This window comes from Sturnira hondurensis, unplaced genomic scaffold (assembly GCF_014824575.4).
Source record: "Sturnira hondurensis isolate 20B ecotype Veracruz unplaced genomic scaffold, ASM1482457v3 Scaffold0024230, whole genome shotgun sequence".
Classification (NCBI taxonomy): domain Eukaryota; kingdom Metazoa; phylum Chordata; class Mammalia; order Chiroptera; family Phyllostomidae; genus Sturnira; species Sturnira hondurensis.
Genome location: NW_028096861.1, coordinates 1 through 25,174, shown reverse-complemented (window position 1 = coordinate 25,174; position 25,174 = coordinate 1).

The window sequence follows — 25,174 nt, the reverse complement described above, 5'->3', positions numbered from 1 at the left end:
AGAAAGAACAGTAGTTATATGATTTTGCTCAAGCTGTGAATGCTTTAAGTTCAATTTCTCCATTAGGAAACAAAAATACCTGCTCTGATTACCTCTCACAGTGTTGTGAGAAATCAAATTAACTAGTTTGCAAAGCACTTTACAACTTACAAAGCACTGCAGAATTGCTAAAGTTTAATATCCATTTACACAGTACTTCTTTTTTCTATTTTTTTATTTTAATTGTTGTTCAAGTACAGTTTTCTGCCTTTTACTCCCATCCCAGGCCATCCCCCAGTCCTCCACCCTCCCTCCCATTTCCACCCGCTTCCAGTTTTTGTCAATGTGTCCTTTATACTTGTTCCTGTGAATCCTTCCCCTTTTCCCCTGAAATTCCCTCCCCTCTCCACACAGCACTTATTGATTACCTATATATTCAACACTATATAGACTCTTGGAAACATATGGGAAAGAGTATTTTCCCTAATGTCCAGGAGCTTGGTGCACTTTGAAAAAGTAGGCATGCACAGATTAAATGTAACATACAAGACAGCATACAACTGAATGTTAAATATCATGGTATTGTTACTACAGGGTTGGTGGAAAGTGGCTTGGAGGGAATAGAAACAAGGGGCAGTTGTCAAAAACAAGCTTTGTGTGAAAGGTTAAGTTTAAATTGGATGGTTCCAGCCAAGTATTCATCTCTGAAGGCTACCAAGAGATAATGTGGATAAAAAAATATGAAAACACATATTTTTAAAATTTATTTATTTATTTACTTTTTAATTGACTTTATTGGGGTGACACTGGTTAACAAAATTATACAAGTTTTAGGGGTACAATTCCACAATACATCACCTGTACACTGTATTGTATTCACCACCCCAAGTCAAGTCTCTGTTATGATTTATCCCTCATTTATCCTCATCCAACTTCCACTCTTCCCCACACATAATCACCACACTGCTTTCCACATCCCAGAAATTTTTCTCTTTTATTCAGTATATTCACCTCCAACTAGTCTCCCTGCTCCAACAGCTGTCGGGCTGCTCTCTAAATCTGTCACTCTTTTGTTTTAGTTCATTTTATGCATTTGGTTTCACATATAACTGAAATCATATGGTACTTGTCTTTCTCTGACTGGCTTATTTTACTTAGCATAATGCCCTCTAGGTCCATCATTTGCTGTCACAAAGGGCAAAATTTCCTTCTTTTTTACAGCTAAGTAACATTTCATCATGTAAATGTACCACAGCTTTTTTACCCACTCATCTACTGAAGGGTACTTGGGCTGCTTCTAAATTTTGGTTATTGTAAATAATGATGCAATGAAATAAGAGTCATATATGCTTTCAAATTATTCTTTTGGTATCTTTGTGTATATACCCAGAAGTAGAATTGCTGGGTTAAAAGGCAGTTCCATTTTTAATATTTTGAGGAAAGTCCATACTGCTTTCCATAGTGGCTGCACCAGTCTATATTCCCACCAACAGTGCACTTGGGTTCCCTTTCCTGCACATTCTCACCAACACTTGTTGTTTGTTGATTTCTTTTTTTACTACTTTTTAATTGTTGTTTGAATATATTTGTCTCCATTTTCCCACCACCACTTTCCCACACCTCCCACCCTCAATACTACCCACATTTGGCTCTGTCCATGGGTCCTTTATACATGTTCCTTGACTTGACCCTTCCCCTGCTTTCCCCTATTATCTCCCTCCCCCTTCCCCTCTGGTCACTATCAGTTTGTTCTTTTTATTTATTTATTTTTTTACTTAATTGTTTAAGTACAGATGTCTCCATTTTACCTCCCTGCTGCCCCCAACCCCAGCCATCCCTGCTTCCCATGCTTGATCCTACCTCTCTTTGGTTTTGTTTTTCATGAGTCCTTTATAGATGTTCCTGAAAACCCTTTCTCCTTCCCCCCCCCCGCATTATCCCCTCCCACTTCCCCTTTGGTCACTGTCAGTTTCTTCTTAATTTCCATGTCTCAGGTTATATTTTGCTTGCTTGTTTGTATTGTTGATTAGGTTTCACTTATAGGTGAGACTATATGGTCTTTGTCTTTCACCACTTCGCTTATTTTACTTACCATAATGCTCTCCAGTTCCATCCATGCTGTTACAAAGGGTAGGGGATCCTGCTTTCTTTCTGCTGCATAATATTCCATTGTGTAAATGTACCATACTTTTTTGATCCACTCATTTACTGATGGGCACTTAGGTTGCTTCCAGAACTTGGATATTGTAAGTCACGCTGCTATGAGCATTGGGATGCATAGATTCTAGTGAATTGGTATTTCAGGGTTCTTAAGGTATAATCCCAGCTGTGAAATTGCTGGGTCAGGAGGTGGTTCTATTTTTAGTTTTTTGAGGAAATTCCATACCATTTTCCACAGTGGTTGCATTCTCACCAACAATGTACTAGGGTTCCCTTTTATCCACATTCTCTCTAATACTTGTTGTTTGTTGATTTGGTTATGACAGCAATTCTGACTGGTGTGAAGTGGTATCTCATTGTAGTTTTCATTTGCATGTCTCTGATGGCTAGTGATGCTGAGCATCCTTTCATATGTCTCTGGGCCTCCTGTATGTCTTCCTTGGAGAAGTGTAAGAATGAGCAAATATAGTTGTTTATTCCCATTACAAATCTCCAAATTGCTAGGCAAAGAAATCTTGTGCTTCTTTTTTTTTAAAATATATTTTATTGATTATACCATTACAGTTCTTCTATTCCCCCCCTTCAATCCCCTCCACCCGCACCCTCCCTCCCCCACCATTCTCCCCCCCTTAGTTTATAACCATGTGTCTCAAGTTCTTTGGATTCTATATTTCCCCCACTATTCTCGCCCTCCCCCCTATCTATTTTCTACCTACCATCTATGCTATTTTCTGTGTCTTCTCCCCCCTTCTCCCCCTCCCACCCCCCTGTTTCTAACCCTCCATGTGTTCTTCATTTCTATGGTTCCTCTCCTGATCTAGCTGTCTTCTTAGTTTGCTTTTATTTTAGGTGTGGTTGTTAATAACTGTGTGTTTGCTGTCCTTTCACTGTTCATATTTTTCATCTTCTTTTTCTTATATAAGTCCCTTTAGCATTTCATACAATAAGGGCTTGGTNTGAATTGTGCTTCTGAGAGGCTGGCAATTTCTTGGTCGCTTAGAGTTATTGGCTCTGGGACTTTGAGTTCTCGCGCCATCTTTCGGGTTGTTCGTGCCTGTTCCATAGCACGATCAGAGCCCTAAAGTGTTCACTAGAACAGGGCAACTAAGTCGCTGGGTTGTGACGTTGTATGTGGGGGCGGGGTCACAGAGGGACAGTGGCTCTCACTGGTATTGCAGGGCAACTAAGTCGCTGGGTTGTGACGCTGTATGTGGGGGCGGGGTCAAAGAGGGGCTATGGCGTCCTGTCCGCCGCCTTCCGCCACGGCCTTCACCGGTGCCGAAGTTGCTGCCGTCACCGGGCCCACGCGTTTCGTCCCACTGCACGTGAGTGTGCCACCGCCGTCAGCCCTTGCCCCCTGGGGCCTGTGTGGTCTGTCTCACTGTGCGCGAATATGCGACCGCGGTCAGTCTGTCCCGCACCCCAACTGGTTCCCGTCTGCCTGCGCGCCTGGGTCGGGGGCCCTGTCCTGCCCGACCCTGCTCGCTGCTGGCTCCGCCCCTCTTACCGTCCCCGTTGAACAGTTAGATGTAGTCGGACTTCCGTATAATTCAATTTTCTTTCCTTTGGTTGTGTCTTTGTTTTTCCAAACCTTTGTTGTATTTAAACTTGGTTGTGGGAGAAGGCACAGTGTTTCCACCTATGCCTCCATCTTGGCGGAAGTCAAGAAATCTTGTGCTTCTTAAATTGTTTTTTTATTCTCACCTAAGGATATGTTTTTACTGATTCAAGAGGGAGAGAAAGAGAGACATTGATGTGTGAATCATAGATCAGTTGCCTCCTGTATACACCCCTACCGGGAATCAAACCTACAACCTAGGCTTGTGCCTTCACCTGGGACTAAACCTGCAACATTTTGGTGTATTGACCAACTGCACCACCCAGCATGGGCATTTCTTAAATTCCTTTTTTTTAATTGTTTTTCTTTAAGAACCAGTCTTTAAAAAATAATAAAGCTTTCTGTTTTTAGGAGGCTTTAACTATGTCTTCCTCTATGTCCATGCTATTAAGCTATCTTTCATTGATTACAACTATACTTGAACTTCCTACATAACTGCAGAAAGATAAATATAAAATAATCCTTTTAATAGTGTTTGTAAAGTACCTTTTTAAAGGTGAAAATTTTCAGGTAAATGCAGTACTCCCACAACCATATCAAAATTACAACTAAACTGTGGAACAACCATCATTCAGAATCACCAGAAATCTAGCTGAATGAAAGTCCTACAACTACAGAATTAAAGAAGAAACCACATTGAGACTGGTACTTACCTTCTGATCTGGCAACCACCAAAAGGTTCTCTGTATCTATGAGTCTGTTCCTGTTTGTTTATTTTGTTTTTTAATTCAATTGTTGTTAGATATGTATTTAGATGAAATTAGGCCTTAAACAGAAAACACTATATAATACTATATGAATATAGTATAAGTTATTATATATTTATATAATAATATTATATAAATTTAGGAGGTTTTTGTGGAAGAGTCTGTTTGGGGTAGAACACAGATAGTAGAAAAAGGCAAGGAGCCTTTTGTTTTAGGTTGAATATCAGTTAATATTTATAAAACATCTGTAGTGTACTAGGCACAATTATGAGCAAGGGAGACACCATCTTAACAATTATAGATATTGTAGTCCATTCTAGTGAGAAAATAATGGACTGGACTTAAGGCCTTTTTTTTTCATGTAAGTGCCGTGTAAAAGAACCAACCATCAACTTTTCCCCTACAGTCTGCCTCTTTTAGTCACTTCCAAGTTCCTAGACTGAGTACCACCCTTAACACACACACACACACACACACACACACACATACACATATCATGAGGCCTGGAATGATAATCCCCATCCCTTAGAGATAGCTCTGCTATTGGTGAATGCTTCAAACTCAAAGCAAAACTGATAGACTGGATTGAAGATTGCAAGAATAAAAACAACAATCCTGAGCCAAATATAACTAACTGTAGCCTACCCAATATATTGCTATAAATAAGGCAGTTGGGAGGATTATTTTTCATATTTTTCTTTCACTTGCAATACCTCTTTTTGTTCAAAAGATTCTACAATTTTTTAACATTTTTCAGCAGCTTCACTTTAACCAATACAGATTGATCCTTCTAGATATGGAGTCTAAAGAAGAAAAGCAAAGTCGTTTTTATACCTAAAGATCATCCAGCTGTTTACCAAGGTTCTTCATATCCATTATTTCTTTTGATTCTCATAACAACTCCCCAAAGTAGACTAGGCAGCCTTATTTTCAGATGAGGAAACTGAAGCTCAAAAAGAATTAAATGATTTGCCTAAAGGCATAGAATGAATAAGTGATAGAAGTGAAAATTAAACCCAGAATATTAACTCTAAGTTCAGTGTTCTTTTTACTGACCATCACTATATCAATTAAAACCAACAAAAATGTTTTATTACATATTTAACAACAAAGACAATGGATTTTATTATTGAAGAACAATAGATAAAAGAGCCTTTTAACAATCAAATTGCAAAATTTCTTCTAAGATTCTTAGATTTCCTTTAAAAAAGTCAGAAACACAGCCCTGGCTGGTGTAGCTCAGTGGATTGAGCGCAGACCTGCGAACCACATGATCGCAGTTCGATTCCCAGTCAGGGCACATGCCTGGGTTGCAGGCCAGTTCCCAGCAGGGGACTCACAAGAGGCAACCATACATTGATATTTATCTCCTTCTCTCCTTCCCTTTCACTCTAAAGGTAAATAAATAAAATCTAAAAAAATAAATAAAAATATCAAAAATACAGATTCAATTCATTAAGTAATTACAATTCAAGTCAACCGACTTCAAAAAGAACATTTTTCTTGAGGTAATCCATTCAGTTACTGGGAATTAAAAATAAAATGTATTGTTGAATTTTTTAAACTTTTTTTTATTTTTTGTGTAATTTTTTATTGTTGTTCAAGTGCAGTTGTCGCCATCTCTCCCCCACCATTCCCCCTGCCCCACCTATCCCCACCTCCCACCCTTGAACTTAACCCTTTGGCTTTGTCCATGTGTCCTTTATACATGCTCCTTGATGGATCTTCTCCTATTTTCCCCAATTATCCTCTCCCACCTCCCATCTACTTATTTAAAATTTTTAAATTCCTCCATCCATAGGTTAATACATTTTATTTCTATATCCATTCTAAAATTCACATGTGGATATACTGAAAATAAATGTGGTTGTCCTAAAATGACTAGGTTGCATGTTTTATCTCTGGTCAGGGTACAGTGAAGAATCAACCAATGAGGCCCTGGCCAGGTAGCTCAGTTGGTTAGAGCATCATCCTTATACATCAAGGTTGGGGGTTCAATCCTTGATCAGGGCACATACAAGAATCAATCAATGGGGGAAAAAAAGAATCAACCAATGAAGCATAAGTGGAACAACAAAATCAATATTTCTCTCCTCTTTAATTCACTTTCTGTCTCTCTTCAAAAAACTGACATCAAAATTTTTAAAAATAAATGTAAGTCACCTTGTTAAGAGAGAGACAAAGCACAGTACCTGTAGCACCTGACATATCATCTGAAAGTGAGTACATACTTTATATATGCTTGTTTAATGAATAGATAGATACTCAGATGGAAGAATGAATGGAGGATAAAGATGACAGATATTGGTACATTTACACAATGGAATTCTATGCAGCAGAAAGAAAGAAGGAGCTCCTACCCTTTGCAACAGCATGGATGGAACTGGAAAGCATTATGCTAAGTAAAATAAGCCAGATGGTAAAAGACAAATACCATATGATCTCACTTTTAGCAGGAAGCTAAACAACAAAACAAACAAGCAAGCAAAATATGACCAAAGACACTGAAATACAGGCTGACAGGGACCAGAGGGGAGAGGGAAGAGAATCACAGGGGAAAAGGGGCAGGATTCAAAGGAACAAGTATAAAAGACACATGGACAAAAACTAAGGCTGGGGGGGGGAGGTGGGGAGGGCTGAAGGTGGGCTTGGACAGGGGTAAAGAGCAGAAAAATGTATGTGAAAAAAGAAAAAAATGACAGATATCAAGCACTTAGTTCTACATAAGAGTGAGTGTACAAAGAGGACAGTATTCCAAACAACTGATTTGGTTGTAGGGTTTTTTTTTTTTTTCAGTTTTCAGTGAGAATGAAATAAAAGAAGATATGCATTTCCTAATATTTTACACATAGGTATATATGTGTCTGTAAATGAAGTGGAACTAGAATGAAGAAGTGAAATTCTCATCATTAAGATCTGACAAAGTGAGAAAAGTTTTCATGTTCACATACGATCCCATTAAAAAAAGTATCACTACTCTCCTTGAAATTGGGCAACCAGCAAGATTGACTTGAGTGATTTTCTTATCTCTTTCCTCTGGTGGTTAGTCTTTTGGAAAGCACTTGATCAAAATCTCATTTACATTTGCTTAGGCATAGTTTAATGTTATTTGATTTTTACTGATTTATAGAAATTAGAACAAAAAAATAGAAGCAATCTCTTGTCAGTCTTTAAAACCAGCTGATCCCTGTTTTAGTTTAGATTTTTCATTACTGGCAAAAAGAAAAACACAAATAAAAAAAACATAGATTCTCTAAACATCCCCAAACTGTTTTCTACAGGGTCAGAAAATGCCTTTGAATAAAACTGACCTCTAGGACCCTACATTTTGTTATTATTGGATTTTAAACTAAAATAACACTGGCAACAGCATTAAAGGGTCAAGAAATAATGGGTCTAGGGTGAACTTCTCTAAGTCATCAAATCTGACCCCTGCTTCCTGGCAATATGTACAAAACTCCACTTTCTTCAGATAGAAATGTTTGCCTGAATTATCTTGGTATTCAAAGCCCTCCACAGTACAGACTCAATCATTTCCACTTATTGGACTATCTGGATTTCCCAAGTGTACCTATACCTTCCTACCTTCTACAGTTTTGTTTATGCTGTTACTTTTGCTTAGAATCTTTTCACTTCATCTCTACTTGCCCATATTCTACCTCTATCAACTTTTTGTTCATATTTTGCCTTCTATGTCAGATGTCTACATTTTCAGTTCACCTTTGCATCCTCTGTTGCAGTACCAGTTCAGTAAATATTTGTTGAATATTTTCTAAACGTTTATGTTTTCTACTAGGTATAAACATTTATTCATTCAACAAACATTTAGTGGAAGTACAGCAGTGAACATGACAGACTATATTTCTATCTTTTCAAAGATTTTATTTTAGTGGAAGAGACAAAATAATCAATATTTAATTTAAGGAATGATAAAATGCTATGAAGAAGGTTGAAGACTTGAGAGCAGAAAAGGTAATAGATTAATCTATATTTCACTGCAGTGACAATAAATATGTATTTGGCTGTTTTGCATGCTTTTCATTTAAACCAATTAAAAGAATTAATAACCAGCCCTGGCTGGTGTAGCTCAGTGGATTGAGCATGGGCCTGTGAACCAAAGGATCATGGTTCAATTCCCAGTCAGGGCACATGCCTGGGTTGCAGGCCAGTTCCCAGCAAGGGACACACGAGAGGCAACCATACGTTGATATTTCTCTCCCTCTCTCCTTCCCTTCGCTTCTAAAAGATAAATAAATAATTTTTAAAAGGATTAATAACCATACCTTACATTTTTCTTTTACTTAGTAATTTCAAAGAATTTTTCGGCATTTGTGGTTTGGTTCTCACAACATCCTTGAGACTATATATGACTGTTAGTGTTCCCATTTTATAAATGAGATAGATAAGGCCTAGGAAGCTTATTTATTCAGTGTTAAGAAGTGGTTCCCTCTTGGTCATTCATTCATTCATTCATTCATTTAAGAAATGGTTATTGATAGCCTACTGTGTGTGAGAGAGATATAAACCTGAATAACACATGTTCCTAAAGGATTTATGATTAAGAGGGGAAAAACTGTAGAATGAAATGTTATTGAAGGTAATATTACCTCCGTGCCCTGAGAAAGGTATCAAAATAACACTCTGGCTGAGGAAAATCAGGTAAAGTGTTAGCAAGTAGTTGGACATTTAAGCCGGGTCTGAATTCTCTCTCATTTATAATGGCAATGTGGAGATAATCTCAGATGAGTTCCCAATGAGAAAAATGGCCCTGCCATTTTGTTTCATACATTACACAAGATGTTACTGTAAAGCAGTGGGAATTATTTCCTCATGTGGCTCATAAGCAGGCTCTGCTTGCAGTCCAAAAAGGGAAGCTCATGTATCGTTTAGAACAAAGCTCAGCATCATTAGAATAAAATGTGAAGCTTCTCAAACTCATTATTTCAAAGGGAGCACCACTTATTTGACTATATAATCTTAATACAATACATTATAGTAAGCCAATGCTTTATTTTCAGATAAGGATTACTTCTGCTTAAGAAGGCTTTGTTGCCTATGTAGTTGAGTCATATACCAGGAGCTGAGATGGCATACAATTATAACATCCTAGGACTATAGTACAATCTTCTATATCCTATCACCTTAAGAAAAAGAGAGAGGGGCTTGGGGGACAAATTGCTATAATACAGGTCCTTTGAGATTCTGGGGAACCTTCTGAGTAAGATAAACAGCTTGTGTTTTTAAAGACAGGAGATGAACATAATATTTAAAGTGAAACTGCATAATTATAAATGTGAAAATATAACATGAAGAATTTTGAATGAGCTACATTTCTTAGACTGCAGTAGTTTAGAGAAATAAAATAGTTTTATACAGTTCATGTGACTAAGCCAAATGTTACACATAAGCCATATTTTAAATATTGAAATATAATATCTTAGAAATATATGCAGAGACATGAACCTTTTAAAGTACTAATTAAAATAATTTGGGGTACACATAACATGACATTTCATAAAATTATTTTGCATACAATTATTGATAAAATATATTTTTAATAAGCTGATAATTTTTTTAGAATATTTTTTAAATTGTGGTAAAAACACACAAAACACAAAATTTACTATCTTAATAATTTTTAGGTACATGGTTCAGTAAAATTTCAACTATGTTCATATTGTTGTGTAACAGATCTCGAGAACTTTTCATCTTGCAAAAGCAAAACTCTGTGCCCAGAAAAGAACAACTCCCCATTTCTCCTTTTCCTAAGCCCCTAGAAACCATCCAACTTTTGATTTTGATGAGTGTGGCTACTCTAATTATCTCATTCAAGTGGAGTCATTCAGTATTTGTCTTTTTGTTACTAGATTATTTCACTCACCATCATATCCTCAAGGGTCATACATGTTGTTGCATAGGAGAGGATTTCCTTCTTTTTAAAGGCTGAATAATATTCCACATATATATATTTTATCCATTCATCTGTCAATGTTCATTTGGATGGCTTCCAACTCTTGATGATTGTAAATAATGCTGCAATGAACATAAGTATGCTAATATATCTCTTTGGGATCTTGCTCTCAATTTTTTGTATATATGAGGTCCATCCAGAAAATGTCCAGACATTGTTAATATAATGAGAATGGTTTACATGACATGGATGTAACCTGGCAGCCAAGGAGAGTGGACTGGAATGCACATGCATGAACAATGATGATTTCACTGTACTAGTCAGTGGGGATGGTAGACACCATTGAGTAAGCATGTATATTGTGTGACTATGGCATTCAAAATGACTCAGCAAGTAGAGCAACTAATATGCATTAAATTTGTGTTAAGCTTGAGCATTTCTCCACAGATATTATTAAGATGATTCAAAAGGCCACAGCTATGGGCAACTGGTGACTGGCAGCTTTGTCACGACAACATACCTGCTCAAGCATCATGTGTCATGTAGAGTTTTTTTGGTGAAACATCAAATCACCCAGGTGACTCAGCCCTCCTGTAGTCCAGATTTGGCCCCTACAACTTCTGGCTTTTCCCAAAACTAAAATCCCCTTTGAAAGGGAAGACATTTCAGACCATCGATGAGATTCACAAAAATACAATAGGGCAGCTAATGGTGATTGGGGGAACTGTGTGAGGTCCCAAGATTCCTACTTTGAAGGGGGCTGAGGTATCACTGTCCTATGCACAATGTTTCTTGTACCTTCTTCAATAAATGTCTCAATTTTTCATGTTACATGGCTGGATATCTTCTGGACAGACCTCATATACTCAGAAATAAAATTCCTGTTATCATATAGTAATTCTGTTTTTAGTTATCCGAGGATCCTCCATAACATTTTCCATAGTGGTTGCACCATTTTATATTTGTCCAAGCAATGCACATGCATTCAAATTTCCCTACAACCTCATTAAATTTTTTTTTACTATGGTCATCTAATAGATGTGAACTGATATCTCTTCAGTTTGATTTGCATTTCTGTAATGATTGCTCATTTTGAACTTCTTTTCACACTTTTGTTGACTATATGTATATTGTCTTTGAAGAAAGGTCTTTTCAGAGCCTTTGCCCATTTTTTAATTGGATAATTTGTTTTGAGGGGGTTAAGTTGTAGAAATTCTTTATATATTCTGGATATAAACCACATATCAGAAATAATGATTTTCAATTATTTTTACACATTCCATAGGTTATGATACAAACAAGGGTTTATTTCTGGAATCTCTATGCTATTTCATTGTTCTATATGTTTGTCTTTATGCCAATACCACAAGCTATTTTTTTCCAATATTTTTATTTAATTATTTTTCAAGTACAGTTTTCTGTCTATTACTCCCATCCCATCCCACCCCTGTGCTCCCCCTCCCTCCCATTTCCACCCTTCTCAGTTGTTGTCCATGTATCCTTTATATATGTTCCTCTAAATCCCTCCCCTATTCCCCCTGAAATTCCCTCCCCTCTCCCCCCTGGTCACTGTCAGCCTGTTCTCTATTTCAGTGTCTTGGGTTATATTTTGCTTGCTTGTTTGTTTTGTTGTTTAGTTTCCTGTTAAAGGTGAGATCATATGGTATTTGTCCTTCAACACCTGGCTTATGTCACTCAGCATAATGCTTTCCAGTTCCATCCATGACGTTGCAAAAGGTAGGAGCTCCTTCTTTCTTTCTGCAACATAAAATTCCATTGTGTATATGTACCATAGTTTTTTGATCCATTCATTTACTGACGGGCACCTAGGTTGTTTCCAACTCTTGGCTATCGTAAATTGTGCTGCTATGAACATTGGGGTGCATAGGTTCTTTGGGATTGGTGTTTTAGGGTTCTTAGGATACAATCCTAGCAGTGGAATTGCTGGGTCAAAAGGCAAGTCCAATTTTAGTTTTCTGAGAAAATTCCATACTGTTTTCCATAATGGTTGTACCAGTCTGCAATCCCACCAACAGTGGACCAGAGTCCCCTTTTCCCCACACCCTCTCCAACATTTGTTGTTTATTGCTTTGTTTATGATAGCCATTCTCACCGGTGTAAAGTGGTATCTCATTGTAGTTTTAATTTGCATCTCTCTGATAGCTAGTGATATTGAGCATCTTTTCATGTGTCTCTGGATCCTCTGTATGTCCTCCTTGCAGAAGTGTCTGTTCAAGTCCTTTCCCCATTTTTTAATTGGGTTAGTTGTCTTCTTAGAGTGAAGGCGTGTGAGTTCTTTGTATATTTTGGAGATTAAACCTTTGTTTGAAGTATCATTGGCAAATACGTTTTCCCATCCAGTTGGTTGTCTTTTTATTTTAATGCTGTTTTCTTTAGCTGCACAGAAGCTTTATATTTTGATGAGATCCCAATTGTTTATTCTTTCTTTTATATTCCTTGCTCTAGGGGACATATCAGTAAAAATGTTGCTGCGTGAAATATCTGAGATTTTCCTGCCAATGTTTTCCTCTAGGACTTTAATGGTGTCATGGCTTATATTTAAGTCTTTTAGCCACCTTGAATTTATTTTGGTGTATGATGTAAGTTGGTGCTCGAGTTTCATTTTTTTTACATATAACTGTCCAGTTCTCCCAACACCATTTGTTGAAGAGGCTATCTTTACCCCATTTTATGTTACTGCCCCCTTTGTCGAATATTAATTGACTGTAGAGAGTTGGGTTTATTTCTGGATTCTCTATTCTGTTCCATTGGTCTATGTGCCTGTTTTTATGCCAGTACCAGGCTGTTTTGATTACAGTGGCTTTGTAATACAGTTTGATATCAGGTATTGTGATCCCTCCTACTTTTGATTACTGTAACTTTGTAATATATTTTTTTCAAGATTGTTTTGGCAATTGGGATACCTTGACATTTGATGTTAATTTTAGGATTCTTTCCCTATTTCAGCAAAAAAATTCCATTTGAATTTTGCTAGGGATTGCACTGAATCTGTGGATTGCTTTGGGTAGTATGGACTGGAATATTATTTTAAAATGAGATTTCTATAGTACTTAATAATAGATAAATATGTACATAGTTGGTGAGATGAAATGTTCATACATGCTATTAACCTTATTTTACACATGCATAATATGAAAGGTAATAGGTAGGTCTGAATACATTTCAGGTAATGATAAACAATACTGCCATCTATTTCTTCAGAGAACCAGACAACACTATCACAGGGTTTTCTCTTTCCAGTTTTTAAGCAATAGGAAACTACTAGTAATTCTTCCCTGTGGCTTTATAAAGAATATAAGTAGGTGATGTACATGAATTTGAGTCAAGAGATTGATCCCATAACTAGGGTAGCTCTCAGTCTGTGCAATCTATGGTAGAATGCCTCATATATTACTCATCAGCTTCTCCAATAGTACAATCTCAGGGGAGTACTAGTTGAGTTGCAAGTGACCATACCGAGGCTTTGATGCTTGAACTGACATGGATACAGAGCAGACATTGAAAAACACAACCATAAAATACAATTTTATATCATATTGAGTGTCTGACATAATTTTATATTTTGTAAATGAAGAATATTAAAGGCTCTCCGAGGTTATATGGTTTACTCAAGGTCATCTTAAAAATGGAAGCTGCGCTTGGAATAAAATCAGAAATTCCTAATCCCCTGATATAAACAGCAGGTATTCTGTAAAAGATTATTTTCTCTACCTATAATGAAACAATTTTTATACAAAGTGTCCACTAGAAAGATTCCCTGAATATATCGAGGCTTAGCCTACTTGATACCAAAATAACCAATCAATTCTGTCAGCTAGAAGAAAAAAATCTGTCCAAGTAGTTGGCTGTAAGACTCAGTTGATCAATCAGCTCAGGAAAAGCAGCCAATGATAGCCCTATGTACCTGCAACCTTTAATAAGGCCAGCAAGATGATGGTGAGTGATTGATCATTGTTCTATTTTTGGAAGCCTAGACTCTTATATCCCATTCATCTCAAGCACTGGGTGAGGTTTGATTTGTGAAATGAAAAAGATGGTACTGCTGTTCTCCTTAATCAGTTTTCTTATTTGCATTCACTACAAGGGGGCAGCACAGCAATACAGATGTACTAACATTGCTTCTCAAGAGCTCATAAACATTCAAGGTCATGTTTCTTAAAACTTACTCTGGGCTTTCACTTCATAGGTGTGTAAAATTTCTACTTAACTTGAGCTAGGTGTGCAACGATCAAACACATTTCCAGGATGACTTTCAGCCTGACCTTTAATGTAAAGACAGTCTGACTTTCTGAGGAACTCTTACAAAAATTACATTTTCTTTAAAAATAAGGTCGGAATGTGGGAGAAGGTCCAACCAGAGGCAATTTTTCATGCCTAGACCTCTAGTACTACTTTTTGAACTAATAATGTACTGCTAAGGAAAGGTGAGAGACAAAACCATCGATCACAGCCTTAGCTTTCTCACTGCTGACTATTCTCTTTATGACAAGAAATTTGGACTTCATTTTTATTTCTGTCCCCTCATGATGATTGTATGGCTTATAAAGTTTGTTACTGTGGCAAACTAAAGAACTTGGTTTGGATTTTCATTGGATGCACATAATCTCTGATAACTCTGGGGTTCATTTTGCTTCTTCCCTCACTCTGGCATCTCCTTAGCTTTCTTCACTTGCTTATTTCACTATCTCCCTGGAGTGTTTGCAATAGCCTGGACAGAAAGTATGAGTCTGAGCAGTTTTACTGGTGTTAACCCTATATTCCTTTCAGAGAGGTAGCCATGGAAGCTCATATAACTTGTTAGGATTTGGAAACTCACGAAAAATTCTATATATCAGCATATCCTTTCCCTGCACCCTCAAACTTCCTCCTTTATTATATACTATTTCCTAGAAGCAGCATCTCCAACAGGTAGATAATCTGGTTTGCCAAATTCAGACTGGATACTGTCACTATGCCAAAATTCTACATTGTGTGAGAGAGCTTCTAAACTAGTGTACCAAGCAATAGATAACTGGGAATAGATTTCAGGTGTGCTAGGATATTGATTTTTTCCCCTCAGCCTTTGGGGTGGCCAGGCAGAACTCACAGTAGTTGGATATTACCTCTGACCACTCACAAACTCATTTATTTACTACAATATGCTGTACAGAGTATTTCTATGTGTGCCATGATGTGAAAAACCTTGTAAAGCACTGCCTATTATAAAGGCATTGTCAGAAATGAAAGGAATCCCCTCAGGGACTTGTATTGTCAGTAACCTCTTCAATGCAGTCAGCCAGCATAACACTTGAGGAAGTCAATATTATTCCATATTAACATGTAATCACTGCTAGGTAGGATGACAAATTGTCTGGGCTTGAACCTGTGTTACAGTGTTTATTTTCTAGGAACACATTAAGAAACCTTAGTTAGCATACCAGACAGGCTATTTTGGTAAAAGTATTTAGGCATACCTTTCTCTCCTCATTACATATCATATGGAGCAGTCTAAGTATTTGGGGAACATACTGATTTGTGTAAACAACAATGGCTGTTTTTGTGGTTCCAATAAGTCATGACCCCAAATTGGGTTAGCTCTAATGAGATATAAATTTGCCACAATTGGCCTATTTTTTTCTTCAATTCAGCTCAACAAACAATTCACAAAGCATTTTTTTCTGTATATAGTGAAGACTGATGCTCTGGGAAATAAATAAATAAGACACAGTCTCTGTCTTCAGTGTACTTTTAGTGTGGTTGAGGGATAAAGACAAAGACACCAACAATTATAAAACTAAGGAGAGCAAGAGAAATAACATGGAAGGGTATCACGGAGACTTAAAGAAGGAAGCTATCATTCATTTAGGAGGAATTAAGATAGGCTTCCCGAAAACGATGGAGATTAAGATAGGTATCAACAATTAATCAAATTCTAAATGACAGAGATGGAAAGTGATGGGATATGGTGCTTTACAAATAGAAGGCCTAGCAAAAGCAAGCAATAAGAGCATGTGCAACATGAAGAAGTCAATTTTGGCTGGATGGACATTTCAAGTAAGGAAGAATTGGTAGGCAAGATTAGCCTGTTAGTACTAGCTAACTTTCTATGGAAAATAATTTGAATGATAAAATACTACAGGACTCAGAAAAGGAACCAGAGGGGAGGGAGATAACAGAGGAAAGATGGGAAAGGGCAAGCAAAGGAACAGGAATAGAGGACTCATGGGCACGGACAATGAGGAGAATTGACTGTGGGAGCAGGGTAGGGGCAGGATAAGGGTGAGCAATGGGGAAAAAGGCAGGATATCTGTAACTGAACAACAACAACAACAACAACAACAACAAATATATATATATATATTACTGCTACTTTGGAAAAAAGAAAAGGAAGTGGATCTTTATTTGTAATATTTAAATTTTAGCCTCTTTACTTGTACCATTGTGATAACACATAGACAGGTATTCCAAGTAACTTTGTGAATCAAGCCTTCCACCCTTACCTCTGCCTCCATATCTGCACATTTAAGCAGCTTCACTTAAACTAGCTGGTCAACATCCTTGTCTGAATGTCAATGCTAAAGTTTTAGTGATATAAAGCCTTTAGCAGGCATTAGTGAGAATGCACTACAGAATAAGCTCTGGGTGAACAAAGAGAAAGGAGATATGTTAGAATTGGAAGAAGAAACCAAAAATTGGTTTGTAAATTTCTCAATATTATTATGTTACTTGAATTAATAATATTGGTAAATGTTATGAAGACTGGATTCTAATGTGTCATATTATCAATTAGTTGGAATTTCCTACTTTAAAAAAGACTTTTTATCTGGGATATTGACCTTAGGGGACTGTGTAAGACATATATTTTAGTCCAACTTTTGCCTGAAACTGGTGTACTGAGAGACTTAGGTGAGGGTACTGTGTCCTCAGCTCTCTTACTGCTTACATACTTTACATATACACTCCTGCATTTATTTCTGATCTGGGGTAAATTAGGAAAACCTTGTCATCTCTTAGATTTTATTGTACTCAAGATGTCACCTGTTTCTTAAAAATGCTTCCCTGGATTATATATTTTTTTCTTTCAGTAAAGAATTAAAGATAATTTCCTTTTTGAGAATGTCATGCTGCCCCTGGAGATAATTTGCTTCCCCAGGACTGAGATGTAGAACTCTTTGCTTTTGAACCTATTACAGGAACCATGGAACACAATGAGTTAACATATTGAGTGTGGTGCTGTTTAATTTGTTTGAAGTGGCTTCCAATTCCTGATTTATTATGTTGAAAACTGTTTTGTAGCCAACATACAAAGCAGAAAATTCTATTCTTATTATAGTATCTGAATTATGAAGACTTTCCCAAGCTCAGAATGGATAGAACCATTTATGAATAAGCCTCATGATATAAAGATTGAAAGTCACATTCCTCATGACTGTTGCGTTATATACTTCTCAGATGATGGCCATCCATAAATGCAGCTAATTAGCAGTATCCATATGGGGGTGGATTCAAACAAGCTAATAATAATTGCTATATTGGAAGTTATTTGAGCTGTCCTAGGGGAGAAAGAAGAAAAATGTATGTATGGGTAGGATGGAGAGAATTCAAGAAAAACTCACATCAATAACTATGTTCCTCATATTAGAAAATCAGCTTGATATGTTTACACTGTACATTATTAACTCATTAGAAATATACCCACAGAATACAGAATAAGAAACTGGCTGTAGTGTCTTTTCAGTAAACACTGTCCAGATGGCTCTCTACTATAGTAAGAGAGCCATACCCATAGGATGAAATACATGGCTGGCTCTATGCAGTAATGTGAAAACCAATAAAAGGCATCTAATTATCAAAGTATCACCTCTTCTTTAATTTGTCACTCCTTGTCTTAAAGGATTAAAAGCCCTTGTTAGAATATAAATGTTATCTGACATGGGAAACATATTACACAATCATGATTTTCAACCATCTCAATTAGTTCTTTCTTGAGCAGGGTTCTCAAAATCAAACAGATTACAAGGTTGTCTTGAATTTCCACTAAATGAAAAATAAATAGAGGAATATATAAGTGGGAGAGAGGATAGGCAAATTTTGATCATAGGAGGAGAAAAATCAGATAGTAGTGGTAAGTAGGAAAAGGAAATTGAAAACAAGGTATTTTTCTTCGGCATTTCTTCCAATGTAGCAGAACTGAACTAGAGGGGGGCATGAAAAATTTGGAAATTGAACAAAAACAGGAAAGGTAACATAAGACTTTAGCTCCCTCTTCATATTAGTCCCCAACTTACCTACTTGGACATACTAATTTTAGGGATACATGCACATTGTGGCTAAGAAGTCAGACTTCATGATTCTCTGGATGTGATCCTGATAATAACAACTGTTCCTAAATGGGAGAATTACAGAGCTAGTTGTCTTTATTTTTTTCTTTACTAATCCATTAACAATAGAAACTTCAGTATTTCTTCTACTCAGAAGCTTTAACCAAAAACACAGGTTCACTTGCCTACTGAAACAAAAGCAAAGCTCGTGAGACAGCTAACAGTGCAAAGTGGAAGAGGTTTATTCAGGTGCCACAAACTTGGAAAATGGTGGAGACCTGTCTCAAACATTATCTTCTCTTCCTGCTCAAGCTTTTGATTCTTATAGGGATGGGAGGGGAGGGATTTTATTTCTATCCAATTATCTTGCTATCTTTTGATGTGTTCAGGCCCTCCTGTGCCATCCTGACCAATGGGGGAGACTCCTGGAGCTCCCCGACTGTCTACCATATCAGGGTCAGTAAGAAGGGAGTACTACAGGACTGGAGGTCAGGAATCCTGGAGATGCCACAGACCTCAGTCTGCCTCCCACACTGGACATGGTGACCACAGATTTAGGGGAGCTAGTTGGAGTTGGTCCGGTAACCCTGGATCCCAGCATGCCCATGTTCTCTGTGCAGCCCCCTGCACAACCTGCCCTTCTGAAGTGGCCTGACAGGCTGTGCTCACCCTGCCACCAGGTGCCTGTGTTCTGGCTGTCTACAGTAACACAGCCATAAAATCTGCTTCTATCCCTATGTTCTCTTTGTGCTTTTCTAATTGTTATTCATGGCCAGCCTGGTTACTTGGGTTTAAATTTAAATTGATTTAACCTTGGTTGTGGGCATGTCAGGGGCTAGTTCTACTCAAATTTGAATCTTAAGATTTACCTGCAGGCTTATCGGAATGCCAAAAGGTCTCTAAACCTCCTGTTGACCTTGCAGGCTTAGTGAGCAGTGAGGTGAGAAAATGTCAAGTCCCCATTGCCTCCCTCTCGCAATTGTTCATGCTATATGCATAAATCTTGCCTAAATTCATGCAAAAAGAGAAGGATATATTGAGAGTAATATGGAGATTTTTACATCAAGGAGAAAATTGTCAGAATCGGCCTTCAGAGCAGATACAGTCAGTTTCTTGGGTAAGGAGCAGAAAGTATTAATTCCCAGCCACTGACCTAATTCCCTCACTCATTGTCTATGGAGCTCTGTTCTGGCATCATGCCTTACAGAGACATTATTATTTCAGAAAATTCATTTTTGGAATTCACAAGTCATCTCCTCAAAAAGGAAAGCACATGATCCTAAAGGAAGCATGTGTGGGATAATTATGAAGGCTTTACCTGAAGAGATATTAATACAAATGACAGGATAATTTGGCTTTCTGTTGATTTGTTTCAGACTAAGAAATCATTCATCAATCAATTATAGCTAGTAGAAATGAACTAATCAGTGAGTTTATAGGAGAATAAAACTTTATCCCCATCAAAGTTTTCTAAGATCTGGCCATTTTCGGGCTGTCAGAGAATGCCTTGAGACTGCCTCTCTGCCCATCATCAACATAAAGCTTTATAATGAAGATAGGAGGGGCATAAAAGGACAGAATTGCAGTATAACTTGACTATGGGGATAATAAGAATCTGCAGAAGCCAGTGTGAAGATTCCTTATCTGCATTGTAATGTGTCTGGCTCATATCACAATGCTTACTTAAAAGTTTGACAATGTTAGATTAGATAGAGTACAAAATTGAGAGGTAGGGGTTCTGGGTCCTAATCCTACCATTGCCACTAACTATTTAAGAGCTTAAAAGGACCTCTTTTTTTCTCTCCAGTACCAAAATGAGGTGACTGGGTACAAAGGTCTCTATGGTACCTTCCAAATCTGTGTTTTACGAATATCAACCTGCAATTTTCATGAGCAACCAAAAATTATAACAATAAAATTATATTCCAATAATGTGGCCCAAGACAAAATGTGCAAACATGCTGTGTTGGGGAGTAGGAAAAGAGTAGTCTTTGAATTTTCTTTCTTCCTCTGAGGTTTATTCACAGTATTCTTTTAGCCTTGGGTCTCCTTTATTACCATATCCCCAAATTATACTTGTCAAAATTCTGCCATCTTTTGAAGCCTGGTCCAAAGACTAATTTCACAATTACATTATCACTGATATTTTAGACAAGAAAATAAGTTTCCTTCTATGCTATCTGCCTCCCTCTTATAGCACTAATCATAGCTCTTCATCTTGGTTGAGTATATCTTTTTTCCTGTTACACTAAGGCTTTGGACTAGGTTGTAGTCATTTTAGAGTCTTTCACACTTTGCTGTACCTATCATATAGAATGTGTTCAATACATGATATATTGAATATCTTCAAGCCAATATTAAGAAGCATCCCATCTCTCCATACTGTGATATCAACTTAATAAAGGAACGTAAGTATCTGTTGTGTTAAAGTATGAGTCACTTTCAAAATGTATTTTAATTTTTAATGTTGCATTTTACCACATTTTCAACTTAGAAAAAAGTTGTAAAACTTACACAAATAAATCTGATTCACCATCTATAATCATAGCATAACTATCAAAATCAGGAAATCAACAGTCATCTAAAGTAGTATCTAACCTATACACCTTTATTGAATGTCACCAATAGCCCCATTAATGTGCTTTTTGCGATCTAGCATCTAATTCAAGATCACATATTAAGTTGTCATATATCCTTAGACACCTTTAACCTAGAACAGTGCCTCTTAGTCTATATTTTGTCTCTCATAACCTCAACACTTTTTCTCTTTTTTAATTTAATTCTTGTTCAAATACAGTTTTCTGTCTTATATTCCCAGCCCTGCCTCCCCCAGTCCTCCCCACCTCCCTCCCACTTCCCCCCCACCTTAGTTATTGTCCATGTGTCTTTTATACTTGTTCATGTGAATCCTTCCCCCTTTTCCCTGTGGTTTTAAAGTACTGACAGCATTTATTTTAGGGATGCATGGTTGGTACAATATCCACAAATCAATAAACATAATACACCACATAAAAATGAAGAATAGCCCTGGCTGGTGTAGCTCAGTGGATTGAGCGCGGGCCTGTGAACCAAAGGGTCACCAGTTTGATTCCCAGTCAGGGCACATGCCTTGGTTGCAGGCCAGTTCCCAGCAGGGGACTCACAAGAGGCAACCATACATTGATATTTCTCTCCTTCTCTCCTTCCCTTCCTCTCTAAAGATAAATAAATAAAACATTTAAAAAAACAAAGAGTGAAAACCACATGATCATATCAATAGATGCAAAAAAAAGCATTTGATGAAATCCAGCACCCATTTATGATTTAAAAAAAAACTGAGCAAAATGGGAATAGAAGGAACATACCTAAACATAATAAAGGCCATATATGACAAACCCACTGCCAACATCATACTCAATAGGGCAAAAACTACAAGCATTCCACTTAAGATCAGAACAAGGGATGCCCCTGACATGCCCACAACCAAGGTTAAATCCATTTAAATTTAAACCCAAGTAACCAACAGAAAAAGGGATGTACACTTTTACCACTCTTATTCAACATAGTACTGGAAGTCCTAGCCACAGCAATAAGTCATCCAAATTGGAAAGGAAGAACTAAAACAGTCATTATTATCAGGTGATATGATACTGTATACAGAGAACCCTAAAGATCCCACTAAAAAACGACAAGAACTAACTTCTGGCCAAGATGGAGGCATATATAGATACACTGTGCCTCTTCACACAACCAAAAGAAGGACAACAAATTAATAAACAAAAAAACCAGAACTGACAGAAAATCAACCTCTATGGGAGTCTAACAACCAAAGAGTTAAAGAACATTCATCCAGACCTATAGGAGAGGTGAGATGGGCAGCTGGGTAGAGAGAATTCATGACAAGGTGGCGGCTGGAGGACTGGGTTGGGCAAGGAAGCAGCTAGGGGACTGGGTGAGGCAGCAGCTGGTGGAACTGGCAGTCCCATATTCATGTGCAGATAAACCAGGAAGAACACTGGGGAGTGAGACCAACTGCGAAACCCAGGGTCCCAGTGCAGGGAAATAAAGCCTCAAAACCTCTCACTAAAAACATTTGTGGGGCTAAGGTGGTGGGAGAAACTCTCAGCCTCACAGAAGAGTTCATTGGAGATACCCACAGAGTCCTAGAATGTACACAAAACCACCTACCTGGGAATCAGCACCAGAAGGGCCCAGTTTGCTTGTAGAGAGTGGGGAAGTGACTGAAATCCGGCTAAGAGCAGAACCTGCAGCATTGTTCCTTCTCAGACCCCTTTCCCACATACAGAGCCACAACCCAGCAATGCTGGTTGCCCTGCCCTGGTGAATACCTAAGGCATCCCCCCTTACTACTTAACAGGCATGCTGAGACAAAAAAGAGTGGGGGACAGATGAAAGAATAGATCAAAGCTCCAGAAAAAAATACAACTAAGCAATTAAGAGATAGCCAACCTATCAGATGCACAGTTCAAAACACTGGTAATCAGGATGCTCATAGAATTGGTTGAGTATGGTCCCAAAATAGAGGAAAAAGTGAAGGCTATAAAAAGTGAAATAAAGGAAAATGTACAGGGAGCCAACATGAAGGGAAGGAAGCTAGAACTCAAATCAACACTTTGGACCAGAAGGAAGAAATAAACATTCAACCAGAACAGAACAAAGAAACAAGATTTCAAACAAATGAGGAGAGGCTTGGAACCTCTGGGACGACTTTAAACATTCCCACATCCGAATCATAGAGGTGCCAGAAGGAAAAGAGGAAAAGCAAGAAATTGAAAACTTATTTGAAAAAATAATGACTGAGAACTACCCCAATCTGGCAAAGAAAATAGACTTCTAGGAAGTCCAGGAAGCTCAGAGAGTCCCAAAGAAGTTGGACCGAAGGAAGCACACACCAAGGCACAGCATAATTACATCATCCGAGATTAAAATTAAGGAGAGAATCTTAAAAGAAGCAAGGGAAAAGGAGAGAGTTACCTACAAAGGAGTTCCCATCAGACTGTCAGCTGATTTCGCAAAAGAAACCTTGTAGGCAAGAAGGTGCTGGAAAGAGGTATTTAAATTCATGAAAGGCAAGGACCTAATTCCAAGATTATTCTATCCAGCAAAACTATCATTTAGAATGGAAGGGCAGAAAAAGTGCTTCCCATATGAGGTCAAGTTAAAGCAGTTCATCATCATCAAGCCCTTATTATATGAAATGTTAAAGGGACTTATCTAAGAAAAAGAAGACGATAAAAAATATGAACAGTAAAATGACAACAAACTCAAAAATATCAATAATGAAACCTAAAAAAACAACAACTAAGCAAACAACTACAACAGGAACAGAATCACAGAAATACAAATCACATGGAGGGTTATCAGTGGGGAAGGGGAGGGGAAAACAGGGAAAAGGTACAGGGAATAAGTAGCATAAATGATAGGCAGGAAATAGGTAGGGGGAGATTAACAATAGTGTAGTAAATGTAGAAGCCAAAGAACTTATATGGATGACCTATGGACATGAACTAAGCGGAGGGGAATGCATTTTGGAGGGGGTATTGAGGGCAGAGGGGAACAAAAGGAGGAAAATGGGACAACTGTAATAGCATAATCAATAAAAAATATTTTTAAAAATCTATAAGAACAGATAAATGAATTTAGTAAAGTAGCAGGATACAAAATAAATATTCAGAAATCAGGTGCATTTTTATATGCCAATAATGATGTATCAGAAAGGGAAATTAGGAAAACAATCTCATTCAAAATTGCTTCAAAAAGAATAAAATACTTAGGAATAAATTTAATAAAAATGTAAAATATATATACTAGGAAAATTATAACACTTTGATGAAAGAAATTGGAGAAGGTACAAATAGGTAGAAGCACATACTGTGTTCATAGATAAGAAGAATTAACATCATTAAAATGCCCATCCTACACAAAGCAATCTATAGATTCAACACAATTCCTATCATGACATCAATGGTGTACTTCACAGATGTAGAACAAATACTCCAAAACTTTGTATGAAACCACAAAGGACCCAGGAGAGCAACAGAAAATTTAAGAAAGAAGAACAAAGTTGAAAGAATCACACTACCTAATATTCAACTATACTACAAAGCCACTGAATCAAAACAACATGGTACTGGCATAAAAACAGACACGTAGATCAATGGAACACAATTGAGAGCCCCAAAATAATTGACTATGACTTCATAGTCAATATTATTGACAAAGGAGGCAAAACATGCAATGGGCGAAAGACAGTTTATTAAATAAATGGTGTTAGGGAAATTGGACAGATACATACAAAAAAATGAAACTAGACAACCTTTTTAAGCCACACACAAGACTAAACTCAAAATGAATTAAAGACTTAAATGTTTTCACGGCTTATATTTAAGTCTTTTATCCACCTTGAATTTATTTTGGTGTATGGTGCAAGTTGGTGCTCAAGTTTCATTTTTTTTGCATGTAGCTGTCCAGTTCTCCC